This window comes from Nannospalax galili, unplaced genomic scaffold (assembly GCF_000622305.1).
Source record: "Nannospalax galili isolate Female #2095 unplaced genomic scaffold, S.galili_v1.0 scaffold996, whole genome shotgun sequence".
NCBI lineage: Eukaryota > Metazoa > Chordata > Mammalia > Rodentia > Spalacidae > Nannospalax > Nannospalax galili.
The window spans coordinates 3,534,743-3,544,093 of NW_008339436.1; positions in this window are offsets into that span (position 1 = coordinate 3,534,743).

Below are 9,351 nucleotides of genomic sequence, written 5' to 3' on the forward strand. Positions count from 1 at the left end.
ATGCTGCTCTCCTAAGGTAAGATGTTCTGTGATCTTTTAAGACAAGGCTTCTCAAAATGCATCCATAAGAAGAGACAAGAGAGGAGAGTGTCAGGAAAAAAGTCTATTACACTCAGGAGATGTGACCACACAACAGCAGCACGTGGTAAAGATGTCAGGATAGAAAGGAAGTAGAAAACTCAGGCTTTATTGGGGGTTTCACTGAGAAAGTCAAGCAGGACAGTGTAGGAATAATTGAATCTGAATAACTGAAGAGGACTTTGGGCTAAGTAGGGCCCTAGCCCCGGGATGATTAGAGTGAGAGATTTTGTCTCTTGGGGTGTATGAATCAGGTAGGGCCATGGAAGTCTTAGATACAAGCACCAACAGATATGGTGTCTGGTGAAGGCCCATTTCTCATTGATGGCATCTTGTATGATTTTTCATATGGCAGAAGAGATGAACGCTGATTTCACATGGTGGAAGGATCTCCCCCACCCATCTTTGTTAAGGATTTGGCCATCATGACCTAAGTACCTCCAGAAGGCAACACCTCTTAATACTATGATGTTGTTGATTGAATGTTAATATATAAATTTGATAGAGGACACATTCAGGGCATAGGAATAGTCAAGTGGACCTACAAGCAGATCAAAGCCTTGAGCCATCATGAAATACACAAGGGTGACATGAGCTCAAACTGGAGAGAAAGCCAGAGAGCATCAGCTCATATGGAGAGTGTGTGGCACAACAAGGAAAAGGGAGTGACTAGTGAATTATTATTATACAAAGGCACCCTCCCCCACAGTACCTTATCAGGTACAAAGCCATGTCTTTAGTTCAGCCTCCACATACCCACTTGACTGGTACCTCTATTCATGGTAGCAACTAGTTAAACACATTGGTAACCTGGAGGTGCTGGGGGATGTTATAACATCTGGCTAGAGGCACCCTTATACAGGTAGTGGAACTGTATTTGGAGATTTCTTGCAGGGAAGTTCCTGAGAAACATAAATATCTTTCCGGAGAAACAGCCAGCTCAAAATACCTGTCCAGAGGGTTCACTGCTGCAAATGCCAGCTGCAGAGGTGTCAGATCCTGAGTCTGGTGTGCAAGGCATGAATGTAAAGCTGAGTAGAAAGGAGAAGACTGTCTTGCTCTGTTTCTCCAGGTGTTTGATGTAGAAGGGTCCTAGCAACAAAGTAAGGCAGAGGGAGTCTTAGGCTGAAACCAAACTGTTCTGGATACTTCATATTATGGACCAGTCCAAAATTTTCTATGCAAGAGCCCAGGGAAGAAAGACATCTGGACAGTGAGTTTGAATGACATTGGAATGAGACAAAGAAGTTGTACCTTATTAAGTCCAGCTAATAAGACGCAATAAAATGGCAGCGTCTGTATTCCTGTTATAAAGCACAGGGCTTGGCACAGACCAAGTAGCAATGTACAAGGACTAAAAGACACAAATTCAGCTTGTCTCTTAGAATTTGGCAGACTTTGCACTTAGCTTTCTGCCACATCACTGTTTCACACTTAATAAGTCGGACTGGGCATGGAAGGCAGCCCTCTATGTAGAAGAGTTTGTGGCAGGCTCTCCTACCAACTTCTTAGCTCTCTCTAGTCAAAGCCTGTGGCCTCTCTCCCTGAGGTATATGCTTGCAGAGCAATGGGCTGCTTGAAACTATAGATGGGTGAGCAGCCAACTAGCGAAGCAATCATTTTATATTTATGGGGCATCTGTTATGTGCCAGGATCAGGAGTAGGCATCCAGAAATTCACAACGAGGTAAGTGCACGTCTTTCCACTCTTTAAATAAAATGGTTCTCAGCCTCTACTGGGACCTTTATTGGCATTGGACTTTGCTCAATTTATTTTTATAGAGTCTTTTATGGCAAGTGTCTCAAAGCCTGGCAGAAAGAAAAAAAACACACAGAGAGGCCACACAGTTTCTTTCAAGCCCATGGTTCCCATAAACTCATATTTAGTGCTGGCTGTGAAGAATTCCCTATCAAAATAAACTGAGCAGCCAAGCAGAGGCTGCACCAAATGTACTATAGAGGGTAAATGTCACTCAAGTGATGGCTTTATTTATGTATTTTTTAATCACTGTTTCTTTTCTTCTCCTTTTTTCTTTCTCTCGACAGGGTCTCAAGGTATATAGTCAACACATGGTCTAGAATTCACTATGTAGCCTAGGCAGGCCTCGAAATCTTTATTATTTTATTTATCTAGTCTCTCTCTCTGTGTTGCATATGATTATTAATGTAGGTGTGTTTATATGTGTATGTGAGTGCTTGTGTATAGGTCAGGCATGTATGGAAGCCAGAGGTAGAAGTCTGAACACTCTTTTTTGAGATTGAGTCTCTCACTAAATCTGAAGCTCATCAATTGAGCTTGACTTCCTGGCCGCCCAATGAGCTTCAGGGATTTGCCTGTCTCCCTCTCCCATCCCAGGGCTGGGGTTATAGGTATGTACCACTGTCCCTAGCTTTTAATGCTGGTTCTGGGGATCTGAACTCAGGTCCTCATGCTTGTGCGGAAGGCACTTTACCATCTCACCTGCTCAGCTTTGAATTCTTGATTCTCCTGCCTAGGAACTCCGAGTGCTGGGATTACAGGTGTGTTTCCTGTACACACCTAGATTTCTTTCAGTATTAGTTGTTCTTAGTTATCTGCTCTTCCCAGGCTCCAAGCCTGGATGAGAGAATTCTGAATCTGAGTTTGAAACTGGACCTTGGAGATTATGAAACAGTAACTTAAGATCTTGATGTCCTGGGTCTGGGCACTTACTGTGGTCCTTTCTGACCTATGGCTTGGAATGAGAGGCCATATTGTCAACCAGTCTTTGCAACTGTAAGGGGTGAGTAGATGAATCCCACCTCAGTGGATGGCAGACACTGCTTAGTTCTCAAGATCCATCTGGGATGGATCCTGGCTTCCCAAACAAGGGGCATGGATGGCAAAACCTGTGAGATTCCAGAACGAAAGCTGCTCCCTGGCCTGGTTACAGCTGTCTTCCAGCTCAGCTTCCCCAGCATTATGATTTGGATGCCCATTCCCCATCAAGAACCAAAAACAAAACAAAACAAACAACAAAAACTCATGTTGGGGTTGGAGAAATGGTTCAGTAGTTAAGAGCATTGATGGCTCTTGCAGAAGACCTGGGTTCAAATCCCAGTACCCACATGGTGACTAACAACCATTTATAATTCTAGTTCCAGGGGATCTGTCACCCTCTTCTGGCTTCCATGGGCGTTGCATGACATGGGTGTACTTAACATACATGCAGACTTAACACTCATAAGCATAAAAATAAAAATAAAAAAACAGAAAAGAATGTAAAGAAAATAAAACCTTGGGGGCTGGAGAGATGGCTCAGTGGTTAAGAGCACTGACTACTCTTGCAGAAGACCCGGGTTCAATTCCCAGCACCCACATTGTGCCTAACAACTGTCTGTATCTCCAGTTCTAGGGGAATCTAACACCCTCTTCTGACTCCTTGACACGGGTGCACTTACATACATGCAGACAATATATTCACACACATAAAATAAAAGTAAATAAATAAAATATTTAAAAAGTTTATATAAAAAAATAAAACCTCATGTTGGAATCTGATTACCATTGGACTACCAGGATTCTGCATTCATGGGTAGGATCAATACTGTTACAGTATGGGAAGTCTGACTCCCTTTCCCTCTTTATTATTTTGCCTTCTGCCTGATGAAGAAACATTGTTCTTCCTTTCTGAAGGCCACAGTAAGAAGGCCCTTGCCAGGTGCTGTCGTCCTGATTTGAACTTCTCATTCTCTAGAACTATAAGAAAATAATTTATATTCTTTATAAATTACAGCAATTGTTGTAGTTTTTGTTACCTGTGATCAACTGTGGTCCAACTTGTAATGGAAAATTCCCCCAGTTAATTTATAAGTTCAGTATTACTCACAATTCTCAGCAAGGTAACATCTCAACCTATCCTACTCCATTTGTCTGGGCCATGAATCATCCCTCTGTATAGTGTATCCATGCAGTATATGCTGCCTACCCATTAGTTGCTTAGGAGGCTTCTTGGCTATCAGATTGACTATCATGACATCTTAGGGCTTTGTTCTAGGAATTGTTATTTGATAATGACCACAAAGTGTAAGAGTAGTGATGGTGGTAATCTTTCTATAGTGAATTATAATCGCTTGACTTTATTATTAATTATTATCAACAATCTCTTGCTGGTCTAATTTATAAATTTAACTTCATCATATCTATGTATGTATAGAAAAAGAGTTTGGTAGTATCTATGGTTTCATGTATCTGTAGGGGGTCTTGGAATGTATCCCCATACATGGAGTGCTTACTCAGCCTCAGGTATTTTCTTACAGCACCAAAAGATAGACTAAGACACTCAGGAATTACCAGGTAGTGTCTGGGGGAATAGTAGGTCAGGAGCAATTAGACATTTGTCAGCCAGACTGAAAAGGATGTGGAGGGATGGACCAAGACAGGCAAAGTTGAGGCCTGGTAGACTGCATAGTAGGACCAGGCCTACACTAGGGAGCAAGGGTCTGGGAATGTGATGGGAAGCTCTGTGAGGTCCGGAAATCTTGGGTCCATGACAAGAGAACCTTAGCAATGAGGCTTTTGGACTCTGCTTTTGGGATCACTGTCTGGTATGTGAAACATCCTGTCTGATGTATAAAGGATGTCCAGTCCCACTTCCAGGAAGACCAAGAGGGAGACAGAAGTGGGTTCTTAGTTTAGAGAAAAAGCAGACAGTGAGCACCCGAAAGAAGTTTATGGTTCAGACATGCTGGGAAGGTAAAAAGTGTTTGCTGCCAGGAACTGGGGCTGAAAGCTCTTCTGTTTATTAAACATTGTGAACTCTGGGTTTCCTTTTTAAGAAGGGGAAATGGAGACAAAAGTTGGGAAGTTACCTGAGGCCACCAGTTCTCCAGTAACAAAGCGATGACTTATGGTCAGGCCTGCAAGACTCCTTGAACTACTTGTTGGTGAAACACCAGTTTTAAAAAGGTCTCCAATGTAGAGAGAGTATTTCTCATCCCTGGGGCTCAGAACAGGAAACTCACTGCTGTGTGCCTAGACAGAAGGTAGCCTTTGCTATTGAGCAACAGTACAGATCAGATCTATGGCCTCTGTTTGGATTGGAAGGAAAAGCTGGAGCTAAGCGCAGAACATCTTGTCTTACCTCCAAGGGAACTGGACCACCAGTATGACTGGAATGGATAGAAATGCACTCCTCAAGATAAAAGGATTTTGGTTTCATATTTTAAAGCAGTGTCTACACCTTGAAGTCCCTCTACTATGACCTCTCTAGCTGCAACTGTCTCAACTGATGTAGTCAATTGACTTCATCTTCTGGCACAGACTGTTGACTCCTTTTGTATGGTCTGTCTGCCTCGCTCTGATACTGTTAAGTATAGAGATTCTGCATTTCAGCCCCTTGGGACTCAGTCATACTCCTGCAGAACACAGTCCTCAGTGGTTCAAAAGCTGGGGATGCTTCACAGAGCAGCTGGGCCCCAGAGGAATACACAGGCTGTTGACACAACAGGATAGAGCAATTTACAGCCAGATCCACAGTCTGCGCTGTAGTTCCACAGACTACCAGCAGGGGAAGCATTGCGGGCTCAGACCTGGTCTACAGTGGACTGTGGCCCAGGGCAGGACGGCAGTGCGCAGGTTCGCGGCAGTCTCTGGGATTGGGTGTATTGAGATTCTGGCACGAACCTAGCTGGTGAGGCAGTTGGAGCCGCTGGCCGACAGGCCTAGGTAAGAACAGGTGGACCAGGAGGCCTGAGGGGATGGGCTCTGCCTGCCTCTTAGGGAGGGGATGGTGCTGCTGATGCAGGGCTCCCCAAGCATGTGGCTGGACTCCGAGGTCTCTGAGTGGGGCTTTGACCCTGTGGAGTGAGCCTGATCGTGGGGACTGGAGGAGAGGCTTGGCCTAGCCTTACTGTGACAGATGTCGGGGTGCTTGTGGGGGACAGGTGTGGGTTAGAAAGTTTGGGGGTCTGGTTGAGGAACATGCGTCTGATAGATTTATAAGAAGCCACTGTTCAGCTCTTAAGACTTGGTCTCTACTGACCAGGACCAGGGAGGTTTGGTGGTCAAAGGCTCAAGGGCCATTGAGGGTTAGGGTGCCTGGAAGGAACACCAGTTCATTAGCAAGTCATCATCTCCTGTATACCAGGCACTACTCCAGAAGTTAGGGATAGTGAAGAAAGAAACAAGGTTCCCTGCCTTGTACTCCAGCCAGCCAAAGCTGTCTTTATCAAGGAAAACTGGGTGGGACTAGGGTTTATGTTTGAAAGTTGTGATGTTTTAGAATGTTGGGTTTGAGTTAGACTTTTTGTAATATTCAACATACAAATAGCGTAATTGGAAAGAATTTTACAGCGAACTTGCACCCATGTTATTTTTTTACATTGTCTGTCTGTCTGTTCCTTCATATATCAGTCATGTAGATTTATTTTTGTTGTGGTAAAACACGTGGCATGAATCACCTAATAGATTTTTAAAATGAGATGTCAGGCCAATATTAATTTGATTCTGAAGTCTTGGAGGATGTTAAGGCCAGAGTTAAACTTTGGAGCCATTACCATCTATAGGGTATTTAAGGAGCTGAATGGAGCTGACTGCTAAGTTGAGAGTGTCAGTGGAAGGAGGAAGAACTAAGAAAAGGAGAGGAAAGTGTTGTTTACCTGTGCTGAATGCTTCTGTGTAATGTTTGTGAGGGAGGCTGAGGCAGGATTGCTACAGGCCAGCCTGGGTTAAGTAACAATATCCTGCTCAAAACAAAGACCTCCAAACTAAAAGCCAAACCCAAACAAAACCACCAAAAATGTTTTTAAGAATTAGGAAGATTTTTAATCATTTTAGTAAATACACCTTTAGTGGTGAAGAGGTCAGTTTGATTTTTTTTTTTTGATAGGAAGCTATGTATGTTAATGTTATTGAAATCATAGGAAGGAAGAAATCAAAAGAAAGAGGAATTTTGCTTAGGGGAGTCTTTGAACATCTGAGGGGAGAGTTACAACAGAGTGTGTTCTGTTGATTGCACAACCAACTACCAGGTAGAAGGGAATCCGAGACAAGTGTGGATCAGGTTAGTGATGAAGGTCTGTCTGTCCATCAGCAGTGAGGGGCAATGTGGGATAGAAGAGGTTACTGGAGGAGAAAACTGTGACATAGTCCTAGAGTGGGAAAGGAAATGAAATTGAATTGCCAGGCAGTGTCGAGTGCCTGTTTGAAAGGTATAAATTTGTGCGACCACTAGTATGGCTTTGTGACTTTTCTGTGCATGTAGTCAACCTTGGAAAGGTTTTATGGAAATTAAGATAATTCATGAAAAGCATTTAATACATGCTGGGCACATGATAAATTTCTTCTCTTTTTTGAGTTCTCGTTTTTGGTTTCTTTTTCTGTTTATACAACAGTACTGTAACTGAGGAAGGGTGACATTTACAATCAGGCAGGATCTTCTCCTTTGGTGTGTTCTTCAGTCAAACCTTATTCAATTGGTTTTCAGCTACTCTTAGAAGCCTGGCTCTGGTGTGGCTGTATTTTAAATACACATATGTATATTATACATTATTATACATTATGTGTATTATGTAGCACATTTTGAATGTATATTATATAGCTTCATAATTCAGGCTACTTGTGTTTTAGAGCTATCATCTTGAACCTGATGAGTTGGGAGTTTGTTATGGTGACAATTATTAAGTTTTTGTGACACTCTTTATTGCTATATTTCATATTGGATTGAACTTACTGGTATTTACAAAATTTACTGCTCCAGTTATCATAGGGAAAAATGTCTGTTTAATAGATTAGGTATCATTTCTATCTGCCCACTTGAGCCTTAGTAAGGTACAAAAATAGTAATGGCTGATATTGACTGAGTTCCAGTTTCTCATTTTCCTTCAGACTTTAGCTTGATGCAGTTTTCAGCTGCTTGGCTATCACTCTTCTACAACTTTAGTGGAACAGTTGGAAGAATTAGACTCAAAAGCCAGATTGCCTGGTTCTAAATATGACCTTGTTACGTGGCTTTGGGCAAATCAGTTAACTACTGTACACCTCGATTTCTTTATCCATAATGTGGGACGAGTAATAGTATCGGCCTGATAGGATTACTGCAAGAATCACAGGAGTTGATTGATCTATATGGTGACACTATGGACACATTTATATTGGTTGATTAGTTCCATTAAAATCCTCTAGCTGTTGTGTTTAGGTAGAGTTTAGTCTCTGTATTATTTCTTCTATCTCACGGTTCACCTTCGTTTCTTCTGATTGTATTATCTGTATGAGGAAAACAAATGGGTATGAGTTTGCTTATGGGCATGGGGTACATTTTATATTTACTTTGGATATTGCCTGCCACAAAAGGACATAAGGCCTGGGAAGTGATTCCATTTTGTTCCCAAATTGGCAGTGCATTGAAGATATTAGTAAGATCAATGAATCACATGGCCAGAGCTGGGTACAGTGCATGGTGAATGCTGTAGGTTATTGGGCTGCACATAAAAGACCTGAAAGGATCTGTAGGGGTTAAAGAGTTCCTGTGATGGGCTGTATTAGTTACTGATTGAAAGCAACTGGACAGCCTTGGCATTTGAGAACAGTGAAAGTCCCAAATGATCTTTGCTGATATGCACAATAGGGAGAATAAATGCCTGATAGAAAATGGTGCTTCCCAGTAAGTTTGTACCAGAATCTCCGGAAGGGAGCTGTATGAAGTTTTGCAGAACAGCAGACTCCATTTTCAGAGATTCTCAATCAGTAAGCCACAGTAGGGTTCTGGAATCAATGTTTAAAGAATTCCCCAGGTAATTCAGATGTGCAGTTAGCATGGGTGCTCATTAGTGCAAATCAGCGCTTTTCAGCCCTGCCTCTGTTTTAGAATCACCTTCCAATCAGCTTTATAAAAACACTAATGCTTTGGTGCCACCTCCAAGGATTCAGATTTAATTGGCTTGGATGGGGACTGGACATTGGTACTTTAAAAAGTATTCTCTGGCGATTTTAACGTGCGGCTTGGTTTTAGAATCACTGGTGCAATCAGTCAGGTTTCCCTCTGTAGTTTAAAATAGGCATGTTATTAAGAAAGTGAAAAGAATAGTATTTCTGCACTCAATACACATATTCAGTCTAATAATCAAATAACTGAAAATGTGAGTTGATTGAATTTTCATTTCTTACTCTTAAAGCAATGAAGATTTGATCAGGCTAACCATAGGAAAAGGATTGACATTTGCGGAGAGCTTTACGTAGAATCTTAGTCTTACAGCAATGCTGGGAGGTTGTGTATTGCTTCCATATTTTAGATGAGAATTTTGAGGCTGAGGGAGG